Here is a 15,555-nt window from a genome sequence, read left to right as displayed (position 1 = left end):
GTGACCCTGAGAAATTATAAAAGGCAAAAGAAACCCACCCAAAAAAGTACTCACCATGCTTACTACTTTTTAGAAACTACTTTAACAAAAAAGCTCTGCCGTATCTATAGCACACCCTTCCAAGCTGCCTGATTCTAGCCCGGTTCATTGTCTCTGAGCCCTTTTGCACCTCTGTAAATTGCAGGTAACTGATGGATATGCAAACTCTGTCTTGTCCCATGCAGTTTGGATTGACTTCCCTCCCCACTGTGGAAAAACCAGTTTTGCTTCCATTTGCAATTCAATTCCTTTACTCCATATAAATTTGTGCTTTTGGGACTTTTTCTTTGAACCGACTATAAACATCTGTCTGTTCCCTTGATTAATGAGTAAAATAAAATCTTTAACATGTGCTCATTCTTAAATCTGTAAGAGACTCATGATTTTACCTTTCCATGAAAATTATCTTTAACATTTCTAAAACAGTTACATGGATTCACACATAACTTTAGAGAGATTTCAGCAAGGGGTAAGACACCTCAGTACACTAGGATCCCAATCCCAAAACATCCTGGTTAATCAAGTTTTGACTGTTTCTTAGAGTATCTTGGAATATCCTGCTTTAAGGAATAACAGCTCAGTCTGTTGGCTGATCATCTTTTTTCATCTTCTCTCTGTGAGGCATTAGAAGACTCAGGCAATGGAACGGGCCATTCTTGTCATAGGACAAATTTTTAACACGAATTTTAACGCATGTTTTAGTGGCTACCTGAATTTTGTAGGCAGCGGATATGTCACTCACCATGGTTTTTTCATCCTTAGGTTAATTTTTCTTCTGTTTAGAGGGGATTAGTGGTTTGTAGGACCTGGGACAGAAATCAGAGGAGAGAATCCTAGCATTTGGAAACAGAACAAGGTATAGAATATCATTACCTAGATAAGGGAGTTTTTAGATGGCTCCAAGTCCCCAAATAACAACAAGAAAACCAAGTCAAAACCAAAATAATTAGCATAAAATATATATTTTATGACTACCTAGACGGCAAATCTGATAGACCGCCACTTGCACAAGATCCTAAAGATGAAGCATCAGCTTAAATCTCGGCCTCCCATTCCTCTATTATGATTTTGCCAGAGCAGCACCCCTTCTTGTGTGCCCCTTCCTGTGTGAAGTCCTGTGCTGCTAATTAACTAGCCTTTCCAGGGGTGGGGAGGGAAGGGGAAGGGTGGAAAGCACAGTCAAGAGCGCATCAAGCTAAATGGTCTACACAAGAAGGCAAGAGAGTAAGCAAAGGTAACTTCTAAAGAGGTACCGATGGCGTCAATGCCCACACAGGACAGGAGGAGTCAAGATGGACCACGCACACCAATATTTTTCAAGTCAGAATCACCAATCAATCTGGTTCAAAATACAGATTCATAGGTCCCAGCCCTGGATATTCTGATCCAGGAGGCCGAGGGTTCTGTTCTAAGTCCAATCAAGTTAATAACCACTCAACGGTACACAACTTCTCAGGAGAAGTGAGCACAAAGGGAAAATCTTACAGACATGTCACTCTTGGCAGGCTCCACTGGTGTACACACTTGGGGCCCAGCTTGCTTTCACTCACAGCGCCTGCACTCATGTGTGGTGTACAATTCTCCATCGGTCTCTCACTCCCTCTCTGATGGAAACTATCACATCAAAGGTGAAAGGCGAAGTTCCTGAAAGGAACTTGGAAGAAACCTGGTAATCTCAAGTGACCCAGGAAGCACAGGCACAAGGATACAAAATACCTCAAAGGATTTTCCCAGATGTCACAACCATGTAATTGTTAAGAAATGAACAGCTGCAGGGCCGCAGAATCAAATGCAGCAGGACCACGGCAAGCCATCCCCACTTTGTGGTTGGGGGGACTCAAAATGCACATCCAGCTTGTGGTGAGAACAAAGAACACATTCTCCACCAACCTGAAGTGCTAAGTGGTGCTGAAAAAATAAAGAAAAACATCTAGATTTAGCAGGCACAAGTACACATAGGTAGAAGGACTGACCAAGATCCGAGGGACTGAATCCAATAAGCGGCAGCAGAAAGCAGGTAGCCAGTCAGGATCACCACACTATGAAACAGGGGAAATCAAAGAGAAAATGGATAATGGGAGAGCAATGACCTTAACATGGTGAGAATAGCAGCTAAGCTTAGGGTGAGCAGGGAGTAGAAGAAAAACCATAATGAAGTAGAATGCTTTCCCCCAAAAAAATCCAAAAGGAAGAAAGAAAAACAAAACCCTTGAAGACAAGTGCAGGTATAAATGGCATAAAAGAGAAGCCCATAGCAAATAACAACCAAAAAGGAAAAAAAATGAAATAGGGGAACCTGAAATATTTCACCATCGTGGGCCAAACTGAAACACTGTGGGGAAGCACTGAAGACAGACATTTTAGAAAAGTTTAGAGAGAATATCTTCTCAAAAAGGGAAGAACATCTAATTGTAGCCCAAGTTAGGGCTGAGGTAGTTGGTAATAGGGGACAGTCAGCACTAAAATCTCCAAGATCCTACAGATTGGGTAGACTTCTTTGGTTCGGTTTTGAAAGGAAGATGCCAAAACAAGGAGATTTCACAACAACTACAAGCAAAAGCATGGTCACCCTGCATAGGAGGAAGAGGAGAACATGACAGGAGGTAACAGAGCATCTAGCTGACATTTTTTTAAATGAAAGTAGACATTGTTAAAAACTTTTAGTTTCTACCCTTGAAAATGACCAGACAGGGTGTTTGTGAGGCTAGTGGACAAGTTCCCCAGAATCATGTGGCTCCTTCTGTGGCCAAAGACCCCTTACATGAAGAACAACTGCTGCTGGCAACGCATGTGACACAACCAGGGCCCTTACACATAGCATGAAACCTGCCCACTTACTCCTGCGTGGACTCTACCATCAAGACAGTAAATTAGAAACTCAAGATCAAGAAGGCCTCAGCTAAACTAAATCTGGTAGTACTCCCCCAGGACTCTTGGTTCACACTGCCTTGTGACCTGGAAGCAATTACAACCTTAAAAAAAATGAAAGAGCCAGAAAATATTCATCTTGAAGCCTGGCCCTGAATCTGTCCTCAAGAGGATAGGCGTGGCCAGCAGACAGTTAAAGAAGGAGGGTTGGGTCAGTGATGACTAATAAGTAAAGAAAATCAACTTTGGGACCTACTGCTCCAATAGAAATTTAGAACTCTGGGGAAAGTTCCCGTAAGACAGAGAGAAAGGTATTCACATTCTGATTTCACAGAAGCAAAGGCAAGGCCACCCCACTCCCCACTTCGGGAAAAGCGACATCTAAGATTACCCTCCCCCCACCAAGGAGACCCAAGAGCTCACTGGCACTGAGATCCCAGGGAACATGAAAAGGCCATGACTTCTACCCAGTCACTGGAGTGCCTTTAGAGAGATGTCAAAATGTCTCAAAATCATTGCTTTCAATAGGAAAGTTTACACACACCCAACAAGGATAACTTCACCTGGCTTTAGATATGGAACCCCTACTATGGGTCTTACCCTTCTTGGCCCTCTGCCTTCTTTCATGAGTAGGACTAACATTCCTATTTCCCCCACTTAATATCTGAAACCTCACCCCCAATGAGGAAGTTCTTCCAACTCACATTCTTCTAATTTAATGATTCTCCATATAAAGATATTCTAATATTCTCCTCCAGCTTTTCCCTCAAAATCTATATCCCCTCATCTTTCCCTACCATTAACCAAATTCCACTCCTTGGAATTCAAAGAGTCCTGTAAACATGTCCCAATCATTTTGTTTCCCTTCATGCAAAACAGGTTCCTCTACCACCATATACCACCACACACAAACATACACACAGATGAAACCAACTGAAAATAATCTGCTGGGCAACTGGAATGAGAAAAGGGTCCTTTGCCCTATTCATCCCCATCTTGTATTCTCCCATTTGCTAGTTATCCTGAGGGTTTTTTTTGTTTGTTTGTTTCTATCCAAAAAGTTCCACCAGTTCTACTCCAAGGCATCAGTCCTATAAGGGACATGGCATCCTGTTCTCAGATACATTCATTCCTTTGTTTACCAAGAAAGTTGAGGTGTTGCCTGCAGACAGCTCTAGCAGAGACACCTTCATAGACTCCTTAGGTACCTCTATGTTTGAAAACTTCACCTTATAAACATTTATGAGACTCAGATACAAAGAAATGTTAACTATCTGCTAAATGCATAAGAGCTTACGCACTCAAATGAATGTCATTACTTCCAAAGTAGTCACCATGGGAAGCTAGACATTGATCTCAAAGGAGTGACCAGGGCTTGAGGTCTCGATCTTGATCTCCTTTGACATTCACAGCTGGCTGAATCAGGGATGCAAAACTCGTGTGGCTGTGGAAATTTCTTTCTACTCTGCCATTTTGCCTCAGCAACTTGAGAATTGCGGGATCTGACATCCATTTTGACATCCAAGAAGGTTCCTGGAACCACTCACCTGCAGATACCAAGGAACGACTATACGCTACTACCCAAAGCCTCAACTGTGGGGGAAAAAACTTGGGCATTTTCAGCCCCTACTTCTCAACCACCTGTGACATTTTACTCTTGTCCAGGTACTATGTCATCTGCAAAAGCTGAGAATAACACAAAAGCACTTGAATGGACCAAAGGTAATCAATTTCAGCAGTGAAGTAGGCAAAAGTAAAATGATTTAATCTCTCATGTACATTTTCATACCACCAGATCATTTTAGTTTTTCCACCCACTGCCAAGATATTTTTTTCCTATTATTCAAATAGTACTCACTTTTATTTCCTACTGTAAGGACATTATTTTACTCCATTTAAAGAAAATTCCTCACCTCATCATAGCTTTAAAGTGGACCTAGGCTCTAGGAACAAGATTTTGTACAACTTCTAGATGTCACAGATATCCAAAAAACCTAAATATCAGGAAATTAATCAAGCCTTTTCCAAATGCAAAACCACCTTAAAATGTCACCCTAAGTAACTAGGGTCATCCTTTGAGCACCTCTCGTTTCTACTAGCTCACAAAAAATAAGAGCTGGCTTTCCTCAGTTTGGTCTTCAGCAGGACCATGTGAATATTGCAGGTGTTTTTCACACTCCAAAGTTGAATCAATGTAACCTGAGACTTCACTCCCTTTTGTGATGCTTTTGGGTCCTCCCTGCAATAAACTGTGACAGTGGCTCTCAGGTTCTTCATTTCAGTATACAGCATTCAAGATATGGAATTTTTCACTTAAAGGATTCCGCCTCAGCAAGCTTTGGCTTTTCTTTAAAAAAAAAAGTCTCCTGGACCTCTTACACAAATATTTGGAGAGGCCATGTCAGCCTATTTTTTCCCCCTATTCTCTCACCCCAGATTACGGGCTTAATTCATTTTATAGACATTACTCATCCAAAGGTATATACATACATACACACATTTAGCTCACAGAATTTCAAACTCTCAATATTGGCTCAATCTGCTATCCATCTATAGAGTTTTCAAGGCTAGGAAGATTTTCTACCTCTTGTAATAGCTCCTCCCAATAGTGCCTAGCACAATACAAGGCATGCAATATGCACTTGATAATTAAATACTTGCTAAACTATGGGTAAAAATGGAAATCCCCACTACCCACTACCCCATACAGAAACCAACCAAGAACAGCCCCATGTAAAAAGCACTGGGCCTATGAATTCCTTTTACTTCCTGTGCTTCTCTCATAAACTTTCTCTTCTTTCTTCTCCTTACTTCCATGATAAAGAAATCACAGAAATAAAATTGAACTGGAGCAAAATAATAAAGTCAACTTCCAATTATCTGAGGGTGGCTTAGCCACAACTAATTTTTAAACCCAGTCAACTTATGACTGCCTTCTGCCACTTATAGTACGTGTGTGCTCAGGGAACAGCTCATTTTAATATTTGCCTAAGCAGAATGGATGTGAGAGTTGGACTGTGAAGAAGGCTGATCGCCTAAGAATTGATGCTTTTGAACTGTGGTGCTGGAGAAGATTCTTGAGAGTCCCTTGGACTTCAAGGAGAGCCAACCAGTCCATTCTAAAGGAGATCAGTCCTGGGTGTTCATTGGAAGGACTGATGCTAAAACTGAAACTCCAATACTTTGGCCACCTCATGCGAAGAGTTGACTCACTGGAAAAGACTCTGATGCTGGGAGGGATTGGGGGCGGGAGGAGAAGGGGACGACAGAGAATGAGATGGCTGGATGGCATCACCGACTCGATGGACATGAGTTTGAGTGAACTCCGGGAGTTGGTGATGGATAGGGAGGCCTGGAGTGCTGTGATTCATGGGGTTGCAAACAGTCAAACATGACCGAGCGACCGAACTGAACTGAACTGAAGCAGAATATAAACAGGAAGGTAAATCTGCTGGGGAGGGGGACAGGCAGAGAATAATAATGCATTTCCAAAGTCAAACAGAAATCATTAATTTGTTCACTGATCTACTGTTTTAAATTGGCCTGATATCACACTCTCCCTATATCGGCACAGTTGATTGTTGGCATCAAAGTCCACTTTGGCTGCAGAGAGGGACTATAGTTCACAGCCCATCATTTTCCCTGCCCAGAACTTTGGTTTGGGGATACCTGAGCTATTTGAGACGCTAATCTCTCCCATTCAATTGCTGATGAACATCCTTGTCATAGAGCCATCCCAGACCCGGGCTCTATCTATCAGCTCTTGTAGAAATTCCAGATGTCAGAGACAGCTGGAAAGCCCAACGAGTCATAATTAAACACGGCAGCCCTTTTCAGAAAGCAATGGATTTTTAAAATGTCACCCTGGTAAACTACGTTTGGGTCATTTTTAAACCATGGCCCAAAATGTGCCCTGAAGTTTCGACTGGATGTACACCCTTCAGTTCCTGCCCTGAAACACTGAGCCATGTTACAGCACAGCTGTTAAAGAAGCTCCCACTTCCACCTCAAAGGTGGATGCAACAATGCAGTAATGAGCCAAGCTATTTCTTTCTACCACATCGTAAATGCAAAATATGTACTAATATGACAGGAATAGGAAGAAAGAGCACAAAGCATCAAGATACAAGAGAAGCGCTCAGGAGCTATTGACAGTTTTCTTTCTGCCACCACATTTACCATAGCATAATAAAAAAGATAATGTCACAGGACACAACTGAATAAGGAAAAACTAGTTAAACTATAAGATGAGATTATACTACTAGATTATACTATAATACGAAATGCCGTTATTGGGCACTTGCTATGGACCAGGCACTAAAGACACATCATTCGTGTAATCCTCACAGCCCTGTGAGACTGGGATCATCATCTCCATTTTATAGATGAGAAAACTGAGGCTTAAGAAAGTTCCACACAACTAGGAAAGAGAAGAATGAGGTCTCTAACGTAAAGCTGTATGTCTCCAAAGGCCTCCAGGTAATTCTGATGAAGGCTAATGTCTGAGAACCACCGGACCGCACTAACTTGTGTGTTGTACCACCAAGTCCTGCTGAGTAAAGCTTCATCATGGTAAGATACCTAATCACCTCTCAGGTCAGGTATAGGGTGCATCCACTCATGCTGGGTTCAGGGTCGCATGTGGAGCACTTCTCTAGAGAACTTGGAAAAATGAAAACCTGCTTGTTCTCCTTGTCCCTGGACACCAGCATTATAACAAAATTTAACTGTACCCTTAAATGGCACTAACACTAAGATTTCTAGGCATACCTTAGCAATGAGGTAACCAATTTTTGTTTCTTAGCAGACAGTCAAAGAAGACTGAAACACAAAGCTTTGCCTGCCCCTCAGTATTCTCGATTCTTCATGGATACTTAGCCTAAGGTCTTCTTAAAATCCAAATGAAGATGTATCCTGTGATGCATACTCTCACGAATAAGCTGAAAATTACCCTATTTTACAAACGATAAATCATCTCTCTTCAAATTCATCACAATTCATTGACCAGGGAGAATATGACCTTGACACACAGCCTGCAGCCACTTTTTAAACAATGATCCACTTTTTAATGTTTTATGGGGAAAGGGTGGCTTCTGCTTTAAAAAAAAAAAAAAAGAGGGAACCAAAACAGCATATTTGAATTATGGGGATAGAAACAAAGTTAAATTTTACTCTTGACCAGAATTCAACTTCAGTTCACCAAAGAAAGTTTTCATCATAAAAGAGTGCTTTTAAGTTATGAACAGTAGGAAAGCATATGATTTAGAAAGAGAACAGGTTCTACGTTATTTTAAGGATAACCATTCAAAAACTGGCGTTAATAAACCCTAGTTTGTATGTGAGATTACATAAAATACTGTATAGCATCCTACTGCAATGGCACCCCCACTCCTGTACTCTTGCCTGGAAAATCCCATGGATGGAGGAGCCTGGTGGGCTGCAGTCCATGGGGTCGCTAAGAGTCGGACACGACTGAGCGACTTCACTTTCACTTTTCGCTTTCATGCATTGGAGAAGGAAATGGCAACCCATCCAGTGTTCTTGCCTGGAGAATCCCAGGGATGGGGAAGCCTGGTGGGCTGCCGTCTATGGGGTCGCACAGAGTCGGACACGACTGAAGCGACTTAGCAGCAGCAGCATCCTACTGGCCGAAAGGTAGATTACTTCTTATTACCTCCCTCTTTGGCCAGTCAGACGCTAAAAACCTTCTGGCAAGCAGAGACTCACATCCAACTGGAATGTCAGCATTAAGAAATTTCCTCTCTGGGACTTCCCTGGTAGTCCAGTGGCTAAGACTCTGCCCTCCCAATGCAGGGGGCCCAGCTTCAATGCCTGGTCAGGTAACTAGATGCTGCAACTAAGAGTTCAGATTCTGCAACTAAAAATCCCACATGCCACAGTTAAAACCCCAGCTAAAATCTGGCACAGCCAAATAAACAAATAAATAAACATTTTTAAAAGAAATTTCTTTTCCTTTTGAAAACTCAAAGGTGTAGGTTCTTCCTTCCGCCCTTAATGTAGCTATCAGTGGCTTCTCTGTTTCCCTGTCTATTTTACCCCAGCAATTTCCACTTTCCTCAGCACTCTTCCCATTCCACTCTAGTGTTCACTTTCCCACCAAACTCAACCATGAACTTCTCCTCTCTCAATCCCGGAATGCTGGTTGATGCTGGAAAACAGCTCTCTACCGTCTAAGGCCGTTCTAGCCCATCTCAAACTTAGCTCAGCCTAGAAGCAATGAACCACTTCAGCTGTCCAACTCCAGATTAACGCCTCTTCTCCCTGCTCCCACCTCGCCTTCCCATTCTGGCCCAAGGCTCTCAGGCCACTGTTCTTTATCCTGTTTCATTCTGGAATTTCCATCATTCACCTCCCTATATCTAGGATTCCGCCCACTTGCAGACTGGAAAAACTGGTGTATTCCCTCTTTCTCCTTCTTTCAAGGCCATTCTACTAACAATGGTGAATTCCTACCCCCATTCTGTATACTTTCCTTAGTTGAGATTTTATAATTAACGCTCAGACTTGTAAGCCCTGGATCCAAGCTAACCTCTGCTTCCTGGGCCCTCCCAGGGCAGTGGCCATCAAAGCAAGTTTTTATGTTCCTCACACCAACTCCAGATGACATCTGAATAAACACTTTCCTCCTCTGGCTCATTATCCCACCCTCTTTCACTATTCTGCATTTTTCAGTCTGTATGGTATCTCTAAACTTCCTATTTCTTTATGTGTAAATATATTTCTGTTTCTTCCCATGTATCAATTTTTCTCCCTAGCCCTACTTTTACCCAAGATCATCCTTCTCTCATGGGGTCGCAAAGAGTCGGACACGACTTATCAACTGTATGACAACAATATCCTTCTCTCTTGCCCACACCTTACTTATTCTAGCATGAAAGTTAAGAGTCTTAAAGGGTCTTCAAACTTGACTTTGGAAACATTATCCTGGAGATTTTAAGGTTCCGCTTTTTCCTAGTTGGCCCTAAAATGGGACCAGTGATAACCACCTTTCTTCCCTCTTCACTGCCTATCCAACCCACTTCTGACTTCTCTTTTTGCCTTCCTTCTTTCTAATATCCAAATCCTTTTCTCCTATAATTCTGTTCCTCTAAAAGAATACGCTCTCTAAAACCCATAATCCAGACTCATCATGTTGAGAACCTTCCCCCCACCCCCATGTAGTGAACTATAGCACGAATAAGGCAAAGAGATGTCTGGAGGAACCCCTTTTGCTTCCCAAGAAAGTTTACACTCCTGAGAAAGAAAGGGATCCTCCTTCCCTCCCTATCCTCTCCTGGTAAATCAATACAGCCAGATCTACAAGTGCCCTTGGTACAGCCACCATTTCTTGTGGAACTGCCTTCCACTCCGCCCAATCCAGACTCCAACTGCGGGGCTTGACAGGGATTCAGCTTTCCTCTGCCCTAGCCTGACAATCTGTCATCTCCTCCTTGTGACCTAAAGAACAAGCCCTCCTTAACCCAGACATCAGAGTCCACCCCACTTCCTCCATCAGTGACTTCTCAGGGCCAGAACATAAAGAAACCTACCTACCTTTGCTGCAAACCTAGCAATAGGGTCAGCCCTTTTATTAATGATGCCAATGTGCATAAGGATTTGTCCCCCATGGCCTGTGCCTCTTGTCCCCTACATCCATCCCCAGGGCAGCTGCCTCACTTGCCATGTCAAAAGGTGAGTCTGCCTAGCAATGTCCACACAGTTTAGTCAAGATGGCCATGTCCCTCCTCAACTCCATCAGCCTTCAGATTCTCTTAACTTCCATAACCAAGCCTCCTGCTCCTCCTAGCTCCCCCAGTCTTTCCTACTAACTTTGCTGCTCCATCAATATTTAACAGGTTCCTCATTCTACATTTTGCTTCTGTTTGGAGTCTCTGGATGATTTTTAGGATTAGGTTACCCCCATTTAATCCCAAGTGGAATCCTCCAAATTTCTTTCCTACATAACTGTCCTCTTCAGTACTACATGGTGACATCACCATCCAATTTAAGTACCCCTAAACTCTGCTCCATTGTGCTGCCTACCGTGTCTCCCAAAATAAAGCTTCCCCTCTCCCAACATTCAAGGACAGGACAGGCAAACAGAAAATTAAGTGGCCTTTAAAGTCCCTTCCAATGCTGTAATTTTATCATCAACCTAATCCACTCCCAACCCCAAACGCATCCTGCATTCATTTCCCCTGAAATACGTTTCAGCGGAGTGACTTGGAGAAATAGCCTTCTAAGCTGAAAGACCCACGGGCTAACCAGGGTAGCGCAAACATACCAATGCACCCAAGAAGTGTCACCAAACATTTTTGTAATTGTACTCCACCTCTGTGCCCAACCGCCTGGAGAGTATTCATTCGGCTGTCGGCTGTTGCAGAAGTTACCAGGCTCCCTTCCCAGGCTAGCATAAAGAGCCCCTAAACTGGGCTAGACTCCTGGGCTAGCCTCATCCTCACCAAGATACGCTTGTCCTTACTGTCTACTCCAGGAGACACCAAGAATGAGTAAGTATCACCGCATCAACAGCTTCATTCAGACAACGTCTAAAATTTTCAAAACAATAAAACAAAAACAGAGTGCTTTCACCGCGGGTGGGCTGGGAGGGTGGAACAGAAGCTCCCACCCCCGACACCGGACTCCGGGGTTTGCAGTCTGCTTGCCTCGTGCCTTCCCCTTGACCACGTCTTTCCCTACAACAATCTCCCCCACCTCCATAACTCGAAATCCCCAGCTGAGGTGCGGCCGGCTCCTCCCAGCCTTGCCCCGGACGTCCCTCTGGCCCAGCCTTCCTCTCGGCGGGACCCCGGCGAGCAGGGCCCCCTCCATCGTCCAGTTCACCTCCCGGGCCCTTCCCGGGCCCCTGGGCACCCCTGCAGGGCTCTGTCCCGAAGCAGAACCTCGACGATCCAAGCCCACGAGGCCCGTCGCGGGACCCACCCCCTGCTTCCTTCTCCCAGCACCTCGTCCTCCATGCACCCGGCCCCCGGGGCTCTCCGTCGTCTTCGTCCGGGCTCGTACCGCCCCCCGTCGGGGGCTCCACCCCCCGCCTGCCCCCGCCCCCAGGCCGGCCCCCTCCCCACCGCGCGCCGCCGGCGCCCTCTGCCCCGGCACGGGACTCCCTTTGGCCTCGGTTCCCCGCCCAGAAGCAGCGGCGGCGGCGGCAACGGCGGCGGCGGCCCCAGCAGGAGCAGCAGCGGCGGCGGCAGCGGCGGCGGCGGCAGCAGCGCCGCCCCGGCCCCGCCCCGCCGCCCGCCGGAGCCCCACGCCCCGCCCGCCCGCCCCGCCGCGGGACTGCTCCCCCCGAAGCCCACCACTAAGCCCCCCCGCGCTCCCCAGCCGCGATCCGTTCGAATCCAGCTCAGCCGGGCCTGCTGTCCATTCCTCACGCCCCTCAGGACCCGGGGTGGGGGAGCCCTGGGGTTCGTGGCCATCCCTCTCCCTCCTTCCCCAAGGGCTGAGGGATTGCCCCTGATCCCGAAACCCGGCCCCGTAACCGGAGCCTCCCTCCTTGCAGCCCTCGGCTTTGCTCTCAGACCCCTCGCCTTCAGGCCCGGCGCGAAGCGGGTGGAGAGCTTGCACGCCGGGATCTCCCCCCTGGCTTGCCGGGGCTAGTATGAATTACCCCCATCTCATCCTCCTTCAATTTAAGCCCCCTCCCCGCCGCGCCCGGCCCGGCGGCCCCCGCCCCTAGAGCGAGGGCAGCGGAGCCAGGGCGCTCCGAAGTCATCCCCCGCCTTTTTTCCAGGGACTCGGATAATTGCCCCTGCCCCCATCACAGCACTCCCACTGCCGAACCCAGGCCCCGCCGCCACCTAGGGGTACCCCTTACCCTACGGTTCCTGCACCCCGACACAAGGGAGAAAGCAGCCCTTCAGAGCACCCGTCGCACCTCCCCTCTGAGGTTGGAGGGTATTTTCTCCTGGTCTCTTCAGGACTTCATCACGGACAGCCCCCCCCCTCAAAAAAAAAAAAAAAACAAGCCCTTTCTCGCCCTGCCCTGCTGGCCAGCCTCCCTTCGGATCGTCGGATCCTCCGAGCAGGGGGTTGGGGCCAGGTAGTTAGCAAGACCGATGCTTCCACCTCCCTTTCCGAGGAGTGGGGTAATTCCAATGGTTTCCCCCCCAGGATCAACCCGACCCCCGTTTCCATGGAGACCCCCGCCCAGCCGGGAAGAAGACTCTCGGATCGTGGTGAACAAGTCTCACCTGGCTAAGGGGAGAAGGGGTGAGGAGGGGGTAGGGTAGGGCACGGATGGGGTACGAAGGTGGGAAGTGGAGGGGAGCTGTCCCAAAGGGAGGGGCGAGGGCAGATTGAGCTCCAGGGAGCGCTACGTCCGGGGACACGAAGAGGACGGCGCCCCCGGGGGGCAAGCTGAGAGGCCGCGGGGCGAAGAAGGGACAGGGTTGGGGAAAGGCTTGAGGTAGAAAGGAGCGGGTGGGGGATATGAGAAAGCTGGGGAGTCAAAAGGGGTGGAAGGGTTGGGGGAGAGAAAAAAAAGACGCACCTGTTCCCGACTCGGCTCCGCGGGGAGGCTCAGGCCGCCACCCGGACTCCCTCTAACCCCTTCAGAGCCACCACCCGCCTAATACTGCCCCGATCTGATGCCCCCTCCGCCCCTTATTGCCACCGACCTCCTTCTCCTCTCTCTCGGCGGCGGCGGCGGCGGTCGGACTCTAGGAACTGAGAGGAAGAAGGGAGGGCTCAGCAAAGCGGAGGAGAGACAGAGCCACACACTGGCAGCAGCCGCGGCGAGCGAAAGAGTGAGGGGGAGAGCGGTGTGTGTGTGTGTCTGTGTGTGCGAGCGAAGCCTGGTGGAGTGGGTGCCGGTCGCAGGGCTCGACGGGAAGTGGAGTCCGGTCGGGTTCGCGGGTGGCGCCGGCCCCCGCTCTGCGGGACTACAACTCCCAGAATGCCGCCTGCCCGGGGGGAGGAATAGGGAGGAGGAGGCGAAGGGAGGGAGCAAGCAAGAGAGGGAGGGACGAAAGCAGGGAGCAAGCGGCGGCGAAGGGGGCAGAGCCAAGCAGCCCCGGTGACACTGGGAGGGGAGGGGAGGAGGAGGGGATCGCTGCGAGGACCGAGCGGATTCCGGAGAGGGAGGCAGCGGTGGCTGCAGCAAGCCGGGCAAAAAGCTAGACTCCCAGGAGAGGCGAAGGTGCTCAATTCGAGGGGCTGCAGGAGCCCCACGCCCCCCCCACCGTACGCCCCACCAAGGGGGAGGTTGAGGAAGGGAAAAGATCAGTGCACCACGGTCAGGGGTTTCTCTCTTCCAACACTCTCCACCTTATGCCCCGACCCGACTTTCTCAGGCCACTGGTGCTGGATCCAATGTACAAATCCGGAGACCCCCGATCTCCCCTGCCCAGCAGCACAGAGCAGACGCATTCAGTCCCCTTCTCCCACGGGCCTGAGGGAGGCTCCCCTTGCTGGCAGGGCGTGACTCCCCCCTTCTTCCCGCCCCCCCTCGCCGCCACCCCTCATCTCCCTCCCCGGAACCCCTCCCTTGAAGCCGGGGCTCGCGTCTCCCTCCCCGCCAAGAAAGGGAGTCCCTCGGGGGCGACTACCCAGCCCCCTCCCTTATACTGGGCCCTTACCCACCAGTATCCCCTTTAGCGTTGCCCCCCCTCACCTAAGTAATAGTGGGGGCGACCCGAGTTGGACTGGTGGTTACTTTTCCTCCGAGACCAGCCGTCCTTGGCCACACCGACCCTGTGTAGAGACAGAGAAGCACATTAATACTGCCGTTCCTCCCCTCGAGTTCGGATGCCCGTGGAAATGGCTCACAAGGAAAGGGGTTGGTAGTGGAAGTGAGCTGGGGGTGAATCCCAATCCTCAAACCTCATCCCATGCGTGGAAATCCAGAAATTCGTCCTCTTCCTTAAAAGCCATCAAATCGCTTGGGGAGGGGGGGCGTTAGTTGGGGTAAATTATCTAAACCCCAATGTCCATGCGACTCGAAGCGACGCTACATGTAGGAATAAAGATAGGAACTAGGCTGCCGCCACGAGAGGAAAAGTATACCCACCCCCCGCCGTCGTCCACCCCCAAACACACACCCCTAGGAGAGTCAGATGGCCGAGTAAGGCGGGGGAGGCGGTGGGAGTGCTGGAGAGTGAAAAGGTTGTGGCGGGGAGGGTCCGCGGCCCCCTGAGAGCAGAATCCAGATGCTAAAGAGGTTGGGGGGGTGGCGTGCGGCATAATTGCAGACAGTGTCTCTCCGCGCTTTTCCCGGAATCGCCGCCGAACCCCGTCTAACACTCGTAGTTGCTTACCAGTCAATCCCCTAGCCCCATTTGTGCGCGTGAGGCGGCCGGAGCCCGGGAAGCCCCGGCACAAACTCCGCGGAAGCTGGCCTTCGCCGCCGCCGCGCTACCACGGGCCTCCCTCCCTTTGCTGGCGGCCCCGCCGATCTACCTTCGCCCCCGGCCGAGGCCAGACCCCGCTTCCAACTCCACGCCCCTACTCCACCCCCAGCCCCCCCGCCCTGTCCCCGCGAGTCGGGCCCAGCCCCTAGCGCCGCCCCGCCCTGCCGCTCGGTCCCGAGCCCAGCAAGTGCCCCGAACTCGCCCCCCGCCCCCACGCCCAGGCCAGTCCGGCCGGGCCTGCTTTCCCCCTCTCGCCGCGCCCCGCCCCCGAATCCACGTC

The 15,555-nt window shown here is 49.1% G+C and overlaps 1 protein-coding gene across 3 annotated transcripts in view; it reads right to left on the bottom strand.

Annotated features, from left to right (window-relative positions):
* The window catches only part of BCORL1 (BCL6 corepressor like 1), a 61,558-nt gene that overhangs the window by 45,325 nt on the left and 678 nt on the right, over window positions 1-15,555 (bottom strand). Inside the window, exons 1-2 of one of the 3 annotated variants that reach the window (XM_055438479.2) lie at window positions 15,183-15,329; window positions 14,540-14,619 (exon numbers count right to left, since the gene is read on the bottom strand). The gene's annotated coding sequence lies outside the window, so the exon portion shown is untranslated. Of the gene's footprint in view, window positions 1-13,544; window positions 13,683-14,539; window positions 14,620-15,182; window positions 15,330-15,555 lie in introns of those variants that run through there. The other 2 variants (XM_055438478.2, XM_055438480.2) reach the window with 2 other exon arrangements.

Source organism: Moschus berezovskii, chromosome X (assembly GCF_049115385.1).
Source record: "Moschus berezovskii isolate FMDL1 chromosome X, NW_MosBer_1.0, whole genome shotgun sequence".
In the NCBI taxonomy this organism is placed as follows: Eukaryota; Metazoa; Chordata; class Mammalia; order Artiodactyla; family Moschidae; genus Moschus; species Moschus berezovskii.
This window is presented reverse-complemented; position numbering and strand designations above follow the sequence as displayed.